Genomic DNA, 18,765 nt, shown 5'->3' on the forward strand with positions numbered 1-18,765 from the left:
GAATATACAAGATTAATTCTGGTCCCTGCAATCTAAGGCAATATATTACTATGAGTGTTTTTGCCAGGAGCCCATTAACCTTCCTGGTTTTGAAGTGTGGGGAGAGACTGGAAGTCAGGCTTGGGGAGAACATACAAACTCCTTGCAGATAGTGTTCTCACTGGAATTAAACCTGGCACAAATACTAGCCACTGTGCCACCAAACATACCATCTATAACACCAAAAATGTATTGGGACAACAGTTCCCAATATAGTATTGTTATTGTAGCTCCTAGAGTGTGTTGCTGTTGTGACATATATACGTTGCAGTGCTGAATGAGTATTATTTGAATGAGTATTAGCTCTCCCAGCAAATGGCAGCTTCTGTTTCATTCTTTCAGCCCCTATCAATTGGGCTTTGTGGACCAGTCTAGTTTGCTTTCTGCTGCAGTCTGAATGAGACAGTGCTACCCTGTAGGCTACATTTGATTAATTTACTTCTTGTTCTACATTGGTATGGCTGGCAGCTGGCCTGTTGCACAGTAGGCTTAATATAATAGTAAAGTCAAGTCACGTCTAAAGAGTCCAATGGGATATAAGGAAAAACAAGAAAACTCCCACAATCCCCCGACTGGGGGCAGTGTTTTAGAGACTGTAATTCCACCAGTGGGGTTAAAAAGCCCAGAATTAGCAGTATGTATTGAGCCAAAATGGCATATACTTTCTGACCTGCTTTCCCTTATCTTGTTTTGTCCTTAATAATTAAGTGGAACACACAAAAGAGTTTGTGGTTCGCATCAAGCCACATTCTTGTATCTGGTTAGGTGTCTCCAACCTGGCCGTGTGTCAGGGGATGGTGGGAGTAGTGATTTAATATCAGTAGGAGGCTTATTTAATTATATTTAATTATAAAACCCAGAATGAAATGCTTTCCTCTATATATATATATTTACACACATATCGACTGCAGGCTGGAAACTGCCTGCTCTCCCCTCCTTTCCCACTCCATTTATTTATGGCATAGCACAACGGGTTGCAATAACTGTCACACTGTGTGCTCCAGCCAGACACATGGCACAGGTGCATGGCATCAGCAATCCATCTCATGAGGGCTAAGCAGACCTCCCCCGCTGGAAGGGACAGGGAGGCACCATCAGGCAGTTCCTGGCCTTGTGCCCCTGGGTGCTATATGGACTTGTTTGCTAATCCATTCCGGACCAATAAATAAAAGGAGGGAGAGACACCAGTGCAGGCGGCTTTGGAGCAGAAGGCAGGGGAAGGTGTGAAAACAATACAGTAACAAATCAGGATAGAGATGAAAGTATTGCAAAGATGGAAGAGCAGGGGAGGGTGGGGAGATGATAGAGAGAGGAGCGGTACAGCCTGGGAGAGCTGAGTGCCTGTGAGAGTGAGAAGGAAGCAGTGCTGCAGAGGTGACTTGTGCACAACCTGCCTGGGCTGAGCTTCTGTCTGCGCCTGCTGGGGACTGGGCTCTTCGCTTCTGCAGCCGAGGATATGAGAGGAAGACATTGCACCCAGACCTGAGGATGCTTGTGACTGACAGAGGGAGCAGAGAGGAGAGTGGGGGCAGGAGGAGCAGCAGCAGCACAGCATAAACACACTTCCCTGCCAGACACAGCAAGGATATTCATAGACAGGACACCATGCAGAAGTAGAGCAAAGGCTTACTGACACAACCACAGATGCTTGCTATCCATACACTGTGTCTCTCTCCATAGCATGGCTGGATCCCTGCACACACCTGGCATGTAAATATACCATGCATACACTGCAATCAGCATACAGTACATGTACAGTGCATTAACAGAGAGAGCAGTCGGTGGGCTCCGCACATGTACTCATACATACCATCACACCGCGGCTTCCATATATGTATAGATTGATAGTAGCCCACATTGGCTTGTCTATAGGTATATATACATTCCAGCACACAGTGGGCAGAGATCCATGCTAGCACAGAAACCCGGCACTGAATTACACACACTTGGCTGTTAACGCTGTGGAAGTAGAGCGAGCACCTTTGCCACTAAATATAATCACAAGGGGGGGTTATACATTAAACATTATCCCATATACACATCTGCATTGCTACCTGCAAAACTGACTCTTAAATGACAAAGACACCTATGTCCCATCTACTCTCCCATTGCAGAGAGCACAGCACACACAGCACACAGGGTTACATGTATCAAACCCCAAATTTGCAGTGACATAGGCGGAACAAAAGAAGACCCTTCAAATTACAGCTCGTCCTCTGTCAACTATTTCCTTGTACATCTCGAACCCCTGCCCAGTCTTGTGCTACAGGTAAGTGAAGGAGAATGAATGGCAAGTCCGAGCGAATGAAAGAATGGAAATGCCAGAAGAATAGAGGGAGGGAGGATCCCGCTGAAAGCAAAACATTATTAAAAGACGCTGATATCAGCGAAACCACAGAGCGGGGAATATTGGGTATATTTATGGGGATGTTTATACAGGGAATTGGTGGTTTACAGGGTGTTTGTGTAAACATCAGTTGGTTTGCACAGTGTGATGTGATTCATGTTGTTGGCTCATATGTTATTGCATGTGGATCTGGTTATATATACAATACCTTTATCAGTTTGTGTAACACATTACAGGCAACCTGTGGCCTATTGGCTGTCAGTGGGATGTGGGAGTTGTAGTTTTACAACACCTGAAAGACCACAGGTTGCCTATTCCTTGTATTAACTTGTATATAGAGTAAGATCCTCGATATGTTGTCTTATTATAAATGTATAGTAGTTTGCGCGTTACCCCATCAGCATCCTTGTCATGTTCCAACAAATGCAATTAGTCAGTGCAGCTGTTGCACATAAAATATATTAAAAAACTGGTTTCTTCTTCCAGGTCCCCAAACCCTAGAAAACTTGCTAATGGCGAACTAACTGAACAAGTGTCCTCTCGCCATCATGGTTAAAGCCTGAATTCATTCATTTTGTCAATGTCACAAAGGGTTATGGAGACAAGTAATGAGCTACATTTAATTCTGTTACACCGCTGTACTGACGAATGGCATCATGATCATAGATTATTAAGATGAATTTAGTACTGGAATCTGTTAATAAATCTGCATGGATGGAGCTATATAAAGCAGGCGAAAAGCCAGAAAGTTTGCGGTGTTGGGCTGGAGATGACTTACCAGCCTTGATATATGGTAGGAACCAATGATTAAGTAAATTAAAGGCATGTAAAATTGTTTAAGAAAATAAGAGTTTAGGCCCGAAGGGATACTGTCACCCTTAAAAAAAAGCTGATTAGCTGTACAGTGAAGTAGTAGTTAATAATATGGAGCTGCCCATGGTTGCACCCACAAATGACTATTTCCCAACTCTATACATGGATTCATATTTGTCTCCTCCATTCACTGATTAAGGCAATACTCTCTAAGATAATGAGCAGAGGCAGGGGGTCATGTTCTGAGTCAGACGTTGAATGAGGCCATTCGGGGGGGGTTCGTATAGAGGATCTGTGAACACAAACAATATAGGGAGAATAGGGTTACAATTTTGGTTACATGTTGAACAGGGTGCATGCTGCTGATAGACATTTCTCTTGTAATATTCAAGTCCACCCTAATTGGATTGCACCCTCTATTATAAGAAAAGAGCATGCACAGCGCAGCCCAGAAATATTTGTGGGTACACAGCCAAATACAGCAGCTTGCTTACTGCAGGGAGGCAGGATTGTGACTGCTGAAATCTTTGTGTGCCCAATAGCTGATGTTTGGATTGTACATACACTGAAGTCAAGCAGCAATCTTTTGCTGATCATACCAGAATAACTTTAAGGCATGACCTCCAATTTAGTATTTTTAGAAATACTGTTCTTCCGGATCCAAATAACACAGCGGGATCTCTGAAAGATGTATACATGGCTGGGAAAATGGTTCTGAAAGGAGTATAATAAGGTCTTAAAGAACTGGTCTCACTTCCTGTTAAACAGGGGCTCTGTGGTAGGGATAAGTGAGGACCTTAGGGATGATGGAAGTGGGAAGAAAATAGCTAGATGTTTGGAGGGATAAGTGAGGACCTTAGGGGTGATGGGAGTGGGGAGACAATAATTAGATGTTTGGAGGGATAAGTGGGACCTTAGGGATGATGGAAGTGGGAAGAAAATAGCTAGATGTTTGGAGGAATATGTGGGACCTTCGGAATGATGTGAGTGGGGAGACATTAGCTAGATGTTTGGAGGGATAAGTGGGACCTTAGGGGTGATGGGAGTGGGGAGACATTAGCTAGATGTTTGGAGGGATATGTGGGACCTTAGGGATGATGGAAGTGGCAAGCAAATAGCTAGATGTTTGGAGGGATAAGTGGGACTTTAGGGGTGATGGGAGTGGGGAGACAATAGCTAGATGTTTGGAGGGATAAGTGAGGACCTTAGGGATGATGGAAGTGGGAAGAAAATAGCTAGATGTTTGGAGGGATAAGTGGGACTTTAGGGGTGATGGGAGTGGGGAGACAATAGCTAGATGTTTGGAGGGATAAGTGAGGACCTTAGGGATGATGGAAGTGGGAAGAAAATAGCTAGATGTTTGGAGGGATAAGTGAGGACCTTAGGGATGATGGAAGTGGGAAGAAAATAGCTAGATGTTTGGAGGGATAAGTGAGGACCTTAGGGGTGATGGGAGTGGGGAGACAATAATTAGATGTTTGGAGGGATAAGTGGGACCTTAGGGATGATGGAAGTGGGAAGAAAATAGCTAGATGTTTGGAGGGATATGTGGGACCTTAGGAGTGATGGGAGTGGGGAGACAATAATTAGATGTTTGGAGGGATAAGTGGGACCTTAGGGATGATGGAAGTGGGAAGAAAATAGCTAGATGTTTGGAGGGAGATGTGGGACCTTAGGGGTGATGGGATGGGGGAGACAATATCTAGATGTTTGGAGGGATATGTGGGGCCTTATGAATGATGGGAGTGGGGAGACAATAGCTAGATGTTTGGAGGGATAAGTGGGACCTTAGGGGTGATGGGAGTGGGGAGACAATAATTAGATGTTTGGAGGGATATGTAGGACCTTAGGGGTGATGGGAGTGGGGAGACAATAATTAGATGTTTGGAGGGATAAGTGGGACCTTAGGGGTGATGGGAGTGGGGAGACAATAGCTAGATGTTTGGAGGGATATGTGGGACCTTAGGGGTGATGGGAGTGGGGAGACAATAGCTTGATATTTGGAGGGATATGTGGGACCTTAGGGGTGATGGGAGTGGGGAGACAATAGCTAGATGTTTGACCTTAGGGATGATGGGAGTGGGGAGACAATAGCTAGATGTTTGGAGGGATATGTTTGACCTTAGGGGTGATGGAAGTGGGGAGACAATAGCTAGATGTTTGGAGGGATAAGTGGGACCTTAGGGGTGATGGAAGTGGGAATAAAATAGCTAGATGTTTGGAGGGATAAGTGGGACCTTAGGGGTGATGGGAGTGGGGAGACAATAGCTAGATGTTTGGAGGGATAAGTGGGACCTTAGGGGTGATGGGAGTGGGGAGACAATAGCTAGATGTTTGGAGGGATATGTGGGACCTTAGGGGTGATGGAAGTGGGGAGACAATAGCTAGATGTTTGGAGGGATATGTGGGACCTTAGGGGTGATGGAAGTGGGAATAAAATAGCTAGATGTTTGGAGGGATAAGTGGGACCTTAGGGGTGATGGGAGTGGGGAGACAATAATTAGATGTTTGGAGGAATAAGTGGGACCTCAGTGATGATGGGAGTGGGGAGAAAATAGATGTTTTTAGGAGCTTTTAAATAGCAAAAGTAAATATAGAATGCAGTGGTAAACTATATTAGTTAATTGGTCTTATGTTTTCTGGTAAGTCTGGACACATAGAAACAATACTAAACACAGTATCCACTGACCACGGCTAATTGGTCAGTATTGATCCCTATGAGTTTTTTGTGCGCAACAAACACATGTTTTGCCATCTAATGACGGCTGTGTGTATGAAGCCTAAGATCTTATTTGTGGCACCTACTTTTATTTTACTACCCCGAGGTATTCTGTAAAATGCTCTCACAACTAACCTGTACATGCTGTGTTTCTAAGCACTGTGTGTATGAATCCTAAATTGAGGCCACTATATTTATCCTCATCCCTTATAAAAGGGAATGCCATCCAGCACACAGGTCTCCGGTTGGACAGTCCTGGTTTATAACAAATATATAAATAATATAAAACCTGCAAACATTGTTTTAAAAAAAGCTCAATTTACTAAGCTGAGAATATTACTGAAGAAGCCTTAGCAGGATGTGTTTAGTACAGGTATAGGACCCGTTAACCAGAATGCTCGGAACCAAAGGTATTCTGGATAAGGGGTCTTTCCATAATTTGGATCTCTATACTTTGTCTCCTAAAAAATCAATATAACATTAATTAACCCCAATAAGATTGTTTTGTATCCAATAAAGATTATTTATATCTTAGTTGGGATCAATTACAAGGTACTGTTTTATTATTACAGAGAAAAACAAAATCAGTTTTAAAATTCTGAATTATTTGATTAAAATGGAGTTTATGGGAGACGGGCTTTCCGTAATTCGGAGCTTTCTGGATAACGGGGTTCCGGATAGGGAGTCCGATACCTGTATCTATCTATGCTTCTAGCACTTGCACTTCACTTTCACGATTCATAAGACAGACGGGGCAGACACTGATATTATAAAGCCTTCAAAAAGGGTTGAAATAGAGCAATCAGCTTATTACAAATGAGAACCTCATTGCCAAACAATGTAAGACCAGCACCTACATTTAGCTTTAAAACCACTGATCATTTTTAAAATGTATATTGACTGGAAAGTTGCTTAGCCTGGGACCTTGCTTACTTTATCTTTCATTAGGCAAAATGTTATTTTTGTAATTACATCCCATTTTTTGTGATTACGCATGGCATGACCTTTGTTTATAAAGTAGCTATCAATAACTCATTCTTCTAATGGACAGGGTTTGGGTTAGAGTTTTCTTATACAGGTATGGGATCCCTTATCCGGAAACCTGTTATTCAGAAAGCTCCGAATTACGGAAAGCCCGTCTCCCATGGACTCCATTTTAATCAAATAATTCATTAATTCTTTAATTAAATAATTCATTTTAAAACTGATTTCCTTTTTCTCTGTAATAATAAAACAGTACCATGTAACTGATCCCAACTAAGATATAATGAATCCTTATTGGATGCAAAACCCCTTATCCGGAATACCATTGGTCCCGAGCATTCTGGATAACAGGTCCTATAACTGTACTTACATGTTTATTAATGGATTAGGAATGGTAATTGTGAGCAGATTTTTTCCAGAGAAGGCTGGCTTTGTTGAAGTAGGTATGGCAGGAAAGGAAAGGCATATTGATCTCTCGCTGATATCTGACATACCATGTTTGGCCTGATAGGTGCCCCCTTTGTTATATTATTACAAAGACCCCTATTAGGCAAAATGTGGCATTTTCATTATGTTAACCTGTGATTTCACATTTTTAGCAAAATTATTGTGAAAGTCCTCTCTGTACTGCGGCAATGCCCATTTCACAAACACACAATTCTACTGATTAAAAGCAATCCACCAAAATAATTTTGTTACCTGAAAACCCACACTGCATTGTCCTAAGGAGATAATAGGGCCAATTCGCTAAAGTGCGTTAAAACGGGCGCTATTTATAGCATTTTATCGCGTCTAATTTTTCGCGTCTTAACGCATGATTCACTAAAAGCATACTTGCGTTAATTTAGACGCGATGCTGCTTGCGTTATTTAAGTCGCGAAGACTATTTTCATGCGGTATTTGACGGAACATGCGCTAATCAACGCAACGCGCACAAATAGTCTCTGCGTTCGAAAAAACGTGCACCATATTAGCCATACACGCCATTACTTTCGTAAAACTACTTTTATGAAAATGACCATTTTCCTGCAAACTGGAGGCTGCATCACTCTAGGGCCAACACAGACTTGAATAAATCCCACTGCAAAGTCCTTATTGTGTTGCCAAAAGCTCAATAACTGTACTTTTCTATAATTACCGCCTGCCCCAAGTAGGTGTTATTTTTCGCACAGACTAATGCGACATTTAGCATGTCTAAGTGTTTGTGAATCATGCGTTAGTGTTATTTCTGCGCGCAAATTAACGCAATGCGCTAAAATTAACACATGTGGTAGCGCGAAATTGAACGCATGCAATATGAATAACGTACGCGATAATCGCACGTTTTTTTCGCGTCAATTTTAACGCAAAAAAAAAGTGCAATAAAACGTATCGACCTTTACTGAATCAACCCTTATTACTCTAACAGGTGATAGAGGCCCAAAGTGCATGTTGTTATATGCCAGGGCTAGTCTTAATTTTGTATGTGGGACTGTAGTGTGTTGTTACTGTAGTTGTGGACCTCTATTGGGAATTTGCATTTTTTTTACAAGGAGGCATATTTGATACAAATAACTGACAAAAAAGTCAGTTTAAAAAATATCTACAACGTATTTCAAAAATAGTTTTGTGTTTTTTTTTAATATATTTAATAATTTAATTGTGATAGCCCTCAACCCAACATGTTTTTTTCTAGCTGCAATGATGCGGTCAGTCCCTGACAGACTAGCCCTGCCCTAACTGGCTGATTCCAGCAATTTGGAGGCACTACTGGCAAGGTTGGAGTGTTTGAAGCAGGACAGAAATGTTAGGTTGAGGAAGCAAAACCATTTAAATCTCAACAACAACAAAAAAGAGAGCAAGCCAGCCTAGTCAAATGAAAATGCTTGTTGGGCCCTCATTGTTTTTCATAAAGGAAACAGATTTTGCAATTTTGCATACATAACATAATACTTCCATTATATCTGAAATTTAAATTTTACATTTTCTTTTAATTCAATAAATAAAAAAATAGGAAACATTTGAACTCATATGATTCCTATTCCTTTCCCAAACACTGTGTGTCTGTTTTGCTCAGTACTGCATTTGCTCATGTACCCAGTCTCTCTATATGGAGCATGCCTACAGATCCCAAACGTTAGCACATTTTGTTAATCCCCACGTCTCAGTTTCCCATAGATCATGATAAAGGAAACCTTTCTTACGACCTGAGGAAAAGATAATTGCATTGATTTCCAATTCTCTGCTATGCATAATTTTGCTGCTATGATATGCAGGATTTGTTTAGTTTCAGATCTATGTCTCAGTGTTCTCCCCAGCAACAAAATATCAGCCAGTCAGTGGGGGGTGGCGGGGTGGAAGGAACAGTTATTAAAAAAAAACCCAAATAATTTATTACATTTCCAAAAGCTCATCATAATATTAGATTGTATCTCACTAGAGAAATCAGACAAAAATTGCATGCAAACGGTAGTATTCTGTATGATTTTTGAACTGGTTTTATGGACCTGATACCATCAATGAACAAAAGTCTGTTCAACCAACACAACACAAAGTAGCTGAAGCAGCTCTCCATGCTGTTGCTAAAGAAAGGAAGAGAGGAAAAAGGAAATATAAAATTCCAGATAACAGCAAGAGTAGGCACACATAATGCAAAGACATCATAGGCAAAAATGGAACGTTTTATTTAGAGATGGACATGGTAATAGAAAGGAGAGTGGGGGCAGAGTGGAGAAAGAAGATATGAGAAGTTAATGGTGGTAACTTGCAAAAGAACAGTACAAACAGGCTTTCAAATCATTGCTATATAAAATGGAATAATCAAGGGCCAGGCATTCTACGAAGCACTGCTAATATAAACGTGTGCAAACTGATGAAGTACCAGATGGACAATTTAAACTCTTGCAAGATGATGTTGAAGTCTTAGGAAAATTCACAAGATGCCAGTGGATTGGAAAAGATCAATCTTCATTTCCATGCAGAATGAAAGAAGAACAAATAAATGTTCACGTTATAGAACAACTGCACTCATTTCCCATGTTAGCCACATAATGGTCAATATACTTCAATCCAGACTACAACAGAGATGGGAATAGCCAGATGTGAAAGCAGAATTAAGAGGAGATAGAGGCACTCGGGATGAAATCATTGACATACGATAGATAATGGAAAAAGCAAGGGAGTTTCAAAAAGGCATTTATTTATGTTTATTGAGTAGGCTTTTGACTGGGTAAATACAATACACCATGGATATGTTTTGTAGACAAATGTAGTGATGGAAGCGCATGAAAGAAAAAATAAAAAACATATAGTGCAATACATTTATGAAGTGAACCGCAGTGCAAAATATATAGTGAATCCACTCCCACTTGTACTGTCACTCTATCAGCTTACCAGATCGTAGTGAATAAGGGCCAAACATAAATGGGATAACTTTTGCTTGAAGGGAAACCAGGATCCTCAATGCAATAAGATAGAAAGGGAAAGCAGCGAATAGTGTGATAACATTTATTGAAAATGGTTATAAAAACATCCAACTACTCACAATTTTTAAGTAATGAATAGGCAAAATTAAAATCTAGCTTAATGCGTTTCGCGTGCAAACGGCACGCTTCCTCTTGGGTCACCTGTGGAAATCTGTATGGTGAGTATGAAGCTATGACTAGAAATGAATATGGAATAACTGATTTAGAAATTGGAAATCTTAGAATAGTGTTGTTAATGTATGTTGTGTTATCTCTTAAATATATGTTATCTCTTATCTCTTTTGCCCTTGGGCAAAACTCAAGCCCAAAGGACATATCCCAGTTAGAAAATTAGGGTTAGATTCAAAGTGAATGCTTATTTTCTGGCAAGATAGGAGAAACCTCAGAGTGGAATTTGGGCTGAATATTGCTGTCATAAATAGTCTTGGAACAATAATATAATTGGTATGACAGCATTGCCATAAAATGTTATTAGGGCTTTAACAAGAGGGGGTTGAATGCAGAAAGTCGGAAAATCTCTGTCCAATATCATAAACTTAAGGAACAGCTAGGCTCTTCTAAAATATTGTGTTAATGTTTGTAGTTGTTTTAATATCCCATCTGTTAGGCTTAGCAGAACCTACATGACAATCCTGGCCAGTTTTCATATTCCTTTTTCCACCTTACAGGATTCTTCCCTCTCCCATTGCCTTGCCAAGGATCACATTTTAAATATATTTCTTCTAATGTAAGAAAAAAAACTAAAAACATACATTTACAACAAGCATACGATCCATGTAATTGTCATGCTAATATTAAAGCCTAACATAATTATATGTGCCACTGTCAGCCTAATAGTGTCTGTCTCTTACTGGATCTGAAAAATAATAATAAAAATGTTAAATTATACATTAATGTTGATGCTTAGCAATAAATTGTAGCAGCACAGATGCTTTAGTGAGTCTTTTAAATCTGTTTGCAGGATAAAAGATAATGTGCACACAAAAGCCCAATGAAGAACCAGCATTTACCACCAGTCACAGAGCGAAATAAACAAGGGTTATATTAACTTTTGTTTTTTATATTAATTAGGGAATGAGCAAAGATCCTTATTTTTATATTCATTCATTTGAATGGGAGCTGCCATTCAAATTCAATGGCAATAATATATAAGGTCTCATCCATAGATTCCATTAGACAGATGTCTGCATTAGCTAAATAGTGTTTAAAAATGACAGAATGCTTGTATGGCTAAAGAGAGGCCTAGCCTTGGGAAAATGCCTTAGAGAGATTAAAGCAAGTTACGTTTATAAAATATTTACAGTTTTCCACATCTATACAGTACATGGCCAATGATGTAAATGGACTGCAAATGTAATTTCATAGATAGTTAAATGCATTCATTGCTCATCCAGAGCAGTACAAACTATGGATTTGGCTTAGAGATCCTGGCTTAGAGATCCTGTTCTGAAAAAGAACAAGAGAACATGTTGCTAACTGGGCAAACTCTATGGTTTGCCCTGGACACTCTAAAAAGTGATCCCAAACTAGTAGCTTGTTAGCAACATGTTGCTCCTCAACCCCTTGAAATTTGCTCCCAGCGGCATCAAAGCAGGTGCTTATTTGTAAATTCCTGGCTTGGAGGCAAGTTTTGGTTGCATAAAACCAGGTGTACTGCCATACAGAACCTCCTTTAGACTGCCAGTACACATAAAAGTTGCCAAATAGCCAAGCACGGCCCTTATTTGGCACCCCCAGGAACTTTTTTTCATGCTTGTGTTGCTCCCCAACTCTTTTTACAACTGAATGTGGCTCATGGGTAAAAAGGTTGGGTAAAAAACATGCCTGGTCTTTATCCTGGGAAAACGGCACTAATGCCACTTGGGATTCACTTCATAAAAATCATATACTAGCTTCTATAGGAGAGTCCTATCACTTCCACCTATTACACAAACTGATTATACCCAAGCACTTGACATATTCCCAGAGTATATCACTAATAGGAAAGAGCTTGTTACCATGTTAGTGTTTTGAATAGAAATGTGCATGAAGTTTTGGATGGAGCTAGGGAATCAGTGTGAAGATTGTCGATCTGATAATGTTTAACATTAGGACCAGATGATGATCAACAGATATCATTAGAGTACAAGCAGATTTCTTTAGCAAGGATATATGTGTGTGGGATTCAGAAGCAGCCAAGATAACATCAAATACTTACAAATATCTGATGCCCCTCTGGTGCTTTGTGCTGATCTTCCATCACATTAACAATATTACACTTTATTGCATACAGAGTGCTCTGACTAAAACATCAATTTGGGCTTAATAAAAAGTCATGTTAAGCTAGAAACGACTGTGTTGTAATGATGAAACCGACAGCCTTCTATCTTCATTGGCATATCAGCCTTTACCAAGGCCAGTATACACAAAGCTTATCTAAAACAAATTGTTATTGCTTAACCATGTCACTTCTTTAGTACACTGGAATCTCTAATTTCTTGATATGAGTTTTATTAACATATGTTTATACTGTGATTCTAGGTTCTTTCCTAGGATATAAAGTCTCTTCAAGGGCAACATGTAGAAAGAATATTAAATAGCTAATTTAGCATGCTGTATAAATCAGTGGTGCCTGCACAAAGGCCTGAGATCTCCTATCAGACCTGCATCTCACAATGACTGACACTGATCAAATACAACTTTCAGTAAAATAAACCTTAGAGGTAAGGCATATGGCATGCCTCCCAACTATAACTGACAGTGATAACTGAAGGCTAATTAGAGTTATGCCACTTGTAGACGGCAGGAATAAACCCACACACAATCCTGGCATTTCATTTGCTCTGCTTTACCCATTAGAGCAGGCCTGGACTGGCAATCTGTGGATTCTGGCAAATGCCAGAGGGGCTGCTGTAAGATGCCATAGACGGTCAATGTTTAGTGGGCTTGTGGGGGGCTGTTTGGGTCTCTGCGTATTTGATATACCAGGGTCTATTTTATTTGTCAAAAATGCATGTATAAAACCTAAAAGTTTGACCATCTCTTCCTTTTACAGCAGCCCTATGCAAATAAAGATCTATTTCCCCAATGGCTACTGTACATGAGAATTAATACAATAGCCCCATGCTACCTGACCTTTACTTTTACTGTACACTTGTATGACCTATCATCTTGCTGAGCCGGCACCCATGGTGGAAATGACCAGTATTCTGTCCTAACATTCCATCCATTGTACAAGAAATGTAGGGCTTTACTAGGTATGATGCAGCTAGCTTTTGCTTTCCAGCCCTGGTATTTTAAACCTACAGACTGAAATACCACTTCCAACATCCTCAGAGGGCTGGGTGCTGGCTCCAGAAGATGTTAGAGCAAGGAGCTAACTGTTCTAGATGCTCTGAGCTACAGAACTATGGCAAGCAAACTCCATGCTTGACAGGCACAGTCAGCTCTGTTTGCATCCATTTTAATTATGCCTGTTTGGATTTGAAACTGAATAAATCTGATAAGCTTTGATGGTAATACTTGTTTGAAAATTGCTGCATGTTTTGCTTTCATGTATCTGCCATATTCCAATAAGCAGTGAGTGTACGTGCAGAACTATATCAAAGAAGGCACGTGCATGTCCTTTAGAATGGAAATCTGGCACTCCTCTTCCCTTTTTGCATAATTAAATGTGACACCATAGTGAACCCCCACAGTAGTCGGGTCACTAATGTAGTGAGAATGGAGTGCAGCTGCAGTATGGGGGGGAAGAGAAAGGCACTGCTGATTTCCCTGTTTGGCTTAGGGGATTGCATCTGCTTTGGGTACTGATAGCAATAGCAAATATATTTCAGGGAGTAATTCATATATCTTTCCAACAGAAGAGAAAGGAAAAAGGAGACAAAGATTATGGTGCCTCAGGTCTATCATGGTGCCTATCAGTTCTGCATGTAGAGTTATTTTTTCCCAGAATAACCATGCTTTGGGTTCCAGAATGATGGGCAGTAAGCTGTTAATAGCATAGGAAATATGTTATCTCAATTATTGGACATAGGGTATACCATGACACTCTTTTTTGCTACAGGAGCAATGACCAGCTCCATGTTGTAGCTCCCATCATTCCCAGGTACAGTCAAGTGATCCCAGTGGTGGCCAATCAAAAGTGCAGGGAGTTTTAACCTTGAAAGCAAGCAAATTGCAGGTACAATCTAGTCCCTGTATAAAATGTATAATGAAGCAGTAGAGTTCTTGATGAATCAGATGAAAGTGAGTGCAGGACTGGCCAGACTGGGGATGACTTTGAAGTAGTTGGCCAGCTTAGAGTATATTGCAGTATATGGACAAACAATTACTGTTTTATTAAAAGGTAAGGACTTCACAGAATGTCTTAATGTCCTATATATATTGGTAATGGGTGAGTGCAGAGGATCTTTTGTTTTTGTACTTATGCTGGTCATACAAGATCTGATATTAACTTTCAACTAACCCCTACAGCAGGGCTGCTTTAGGAGGGGGCCAAAATAATTTCCTGCACAACTAATATCTTTTATACACTAGATATCCATCAGCGGGCAAGAATGTGGGTATTCTCTCAGCTGGTCTGCCAAAGACCTACAGGCTTTGAGGCAACAATGCTAAGCTCCAGCAAGTTTGCACTTGCCCTTTAATATTATTTTTAAAATCAGACCAATTCACATAATAACTCAGGTGTATTACAATGTGGATGGTACAGGTATGGGACGTATTATCTGGAATGTTTTGAACCTAAGGTTGTCTGGATAAGAGATCTTTCAATAAACCCATTATGATTGTTTTGCCATCAATAAGGATCCACACATTTTAGTTGCCAACAAGTACAAGCTATTGTTTTATTATTATAGAGAAAAGGAAATATTTGTAAGGAATTAGAATTATTTGCTTAAAATGGACTCTTTGCCTTCTTGTAATTCAGAACTGTCAGGATTATGGGTTTGCGGATAAAGGATCCCATACCTGTATATTTAAACTATTTATGGATTTGTAGAAAATATACAATATTTGTGGGTCCAAACAGGGCTGTAAACCGAAGAACAACATCTCCAGCTTTCACTTTTACTGCAGAGAAAAGAGTATATGTTTTTGGATTCCTGTGAGGCTTAAAGGTGGCCATACTTGGGAAGATTCATTCATTTGGCGAGGTCCCAAACAAGCAGATCTTCTCCCTAAAGGTAGGCAATATCCGGCTAAAAACACTCGAATTACATCGGGCATAGACGCCATCAGATCGAAGATCACATCAACAAACAGATGCAGTCCGTAGTCCAACAGAAAATCAAACCTGCCTGATTGAGGTTTGGACAATTTTAGGCCAGATATTGGTCGATAGGCCCGTAGGGGGCGCCTATACTGCGGCACTTATGGTGCCAAATCAATCTGCAGAACCAGAATCGGCAGTTAATAGCTCATCTTCAGGCTTAGGGAGATGCAGATCTCAGATCCATCAATGGCTCCAGCAGTGACTTATCTTGGAGAGCAATGTTATTATATTCTGGAGCATGTAAAGGTCAGAGCACTGCAATATACATTCACATTATCCAGTGACTTCATTTTATTAACCAGAGTTATATTCAGTTGAATTACAATATTTTTCTGTAAGAGGAACAGCCAACCTTTTCAAATGTAAGGAGTTTCAGAGGTCTCTTGCTAATTCTAATTAACTGCTGCTAATAAGTAGTAGCATTAATTACTCTGGGTTGTGTTACATTTCCTTATCAAGCCAGAACATAGACTGCTCCTATGAAAAACATTAACGCATATAGACATATGCTGTTTGATATTGCATTGTTAATCCATTTTTAAATCCTTTTGCAAGCAGTAACTGATTATTCTAGAAACTGCTGTGATAAACTCCCTAAAATTGTGTATTTTGTTTAAACAGAAATATGTTATAATGTATTATTTTTTACACTAATACACTTAACATATTGTCAAGTAAAAGAGTTATTCCTAGAGAGGGCTAAAAGTTTTTAAAATGCACTGATCCCCTTATGACTTTGGAACTGGAATTGCAGCATGAAACAATCCAGGAACACAAAGATCTATGAGATCTAGAGAGGGCTTTGTCGTGTAGCCCCATCTGGGGACCATGTCTAGGTGGATATTTAGCAGGGAACCCTAAGAAAGGAACAGAATGGTCAGGAGAGGCTCCCAATAACTGGGGCTTGCCCTCCCAGGCAGGTCAAAATGGAGTGGAAGTGGGGTTCAGTCTAAAGGCCAATTAGTGTGATACTCATTATATTCCTGGAAAAAGAGCCTCAGGGTCATTTAGGAAGATGCTCAGGCTGGATGCTTATTTGCTTGTCCTAGATGCTTTGAAATTATAGTAGAGAGATTTATACCTGCTAGGGTTCCGCAGAAAATTGGACCAAAACCCCAAAAGTGTAAAAGACCCCAAAACTACTTTACATTACAATGATCTTAAGCAAATTAGGTTTTCTGCAGTTTTGAGTTTTTTGGGTTTTTTTATTACGATGGAGTTTGATTTTGGAAGATTGTCATTTATTAGATGCACTTTTTTACTGGACGAAGAGCCTACCCCTGAAATGTTGTGCTGCCCATTTTCAAAATAAATGTAGCTATAAACCTTGAAAATTTTCCAGTTTGTGTTGCCCCATTTTGATTTCTATCTTCTTGCCATTTATTAAACATCTACAGAGTTTTTTCAGTAAAATCCTATGATACATCTAATTTATCCCAGTGCATATTGTTGTATATAGTGCAACTATCAATCTACAAAAAGGCAGTAAAGGCTGAGTGCTGAGAGGTAAACTTGGGGGACCAGAGCAAATAGACAGAATTGCTTTACACAGAGCATCAAAAAAAACCTTCAACAATAGTGATGAGTGAAATTCCATCGTTGGCAGCGACAACAATTTTTACAAACAGAGAACTGAAAGCAGGAAGTAGTGCTCTGGCTATTATGTTCATTCCAGACTTTATGGGTTACATTTTTGCCTAACTAACTATTTTAGAAATATTTTTTATTTTGTGCAGTCTATTTTACCCAGTTTCATTTTTACAATGAACTGTTCCTTTAAACCTTTCTGCCTTACAGCTCCATTCCTTACCTGGAATTTTATGCCGTAATTCCTCCATAGGGAACACTTTCTAAATCTCTTCAAAATGAAAAGCCTAACTTGGAGCACTAGAGCATGTCTTGTCTGTTCTAGGACTGGCACTTAAGGGCCAATGGCCAAACCTTTGTACAATTTTCCTTTTGATTTGTGTCTGCATGTTATCCACTCATTTAGACTGTAAGCTCTATGGGGCAGGGACCTCCTTCCTACTGTGTCTTTTAGCACAGGGCACTTACTTATTACTAAGCCTGTAACTTATTTATTCTTTATTATTATGCTTGTCCTCCATGTGTGTACTTTTTTACTCTGTAGAATTGTACAGTGTTGAGTATTCATTTAGTGCTTTATAAATACAGTTATATATAAGGATAAGATTTCTAAACCCAGTTCTTTATTAGTGCCCTCTCAGCTCTAAATGCCAGTAGGAGCTCAGCACTTTCCACCTGCTCTTTCCTGGAGCTCATTAACCTTTCCACTGTCCGGCACAATGTGTCTTTGCAGTAAGCCAGAGGAAAGCTTTGTATGCAGCGTATGGCGAACAAAGACATAGAATTCCATAGGTGGAGTAGATTATTCTTAAATCCTTTTTTTCTGGGGTTACAATCCCTGGTACCTGACAATAGCCTATAAAACCAGGCAGTCCATGCAAAAGCACTTCCAGCCCTATTTCTGATGCATCTGCTGTTTGAAGTAGGATTCCATTATGAAATGTAAAAGGACAAAAATACCCGAATGTTCATCTTCAGTTTATTGTTCTCTAAACAGACAATAAAGAATGAGGAGGATTAGTTTGTTCCATGCCCACTATTTACCTGCAAAAGGGGAAAATGACTTGCCTTGATCATACAAAAACACAAAAGCAACAACAATTTAATATATGTATTGTAAGTCGAGGGTTTTTTGCCATACTGGCAATATCATATCTCCCACAGGTATACACGTCTATTTTAGCATCCACATTGTGCACAGAGTTTTAAAACTATTCGATGAACATATGACAGAATGACATTGTACAAGTGACAAATCAATACAGTTCTACGGCTATTAATAAGAATAGTAAATTGGAGGTTATATGCATTATTGAAGTATGTATAAGGAGTACTGCATTGTCCCCAAGGGCTTACTGTATAAATTAGACTGGGGAAAGTTACACAGGCACAGAAATCATTTATTTTATAATATACCTGTAAAGCAGGAATTATATGAATTGCATAAAAAAGCTTATTCATTTTAACAGGGGTTTCTTAGGCAGGTTGGGTTTAAAATATCAGAGGTGGGAAGATCACACTTTTAAAGACTTTTAAAAATGCTGCACTGTAAAGT

At 39.7% G+C, this 18,765-nt stretch overlaps 1 protein-coding gene across 1 annotated transcript in view; it reads left to right on the plus strand.

The window, feature by feature from the left end:
* Positions 1 to 1,130: 1,130 nt before the first annotated feature.
* Positions 1,131 to 18,765, plus strand: part of minar1 (membrane integral NOTCH2 associated receptor 1) — a 36,080-nt gene continuing 18,445 nt past the window's right edge. Inside the window, exon 1 of the mRNA XM_002932964.5 lies at positions 1,131 to 2,308. The gene's annotated coding sequence lies outside the window, so the exon portion shown is untranslated. The remainder of the gene's footprint in view (positions 2,309 to 18,765) is intronic.

Source organism: Xenopus tropicalis, chromosome 3 (assembly GCF_000004195.4).
Source record: "Xenopus tropicalis strain Nigerian chromosome 3, UCB_Xtro_10.0, whole genome shotgun sequence".
NCBI classification, from domain to species: Eukaryota; Metazoa; Chordata; class Amphibia; order Anura; family Pipidae; genus Xenopus; species Xenopus tropicalis.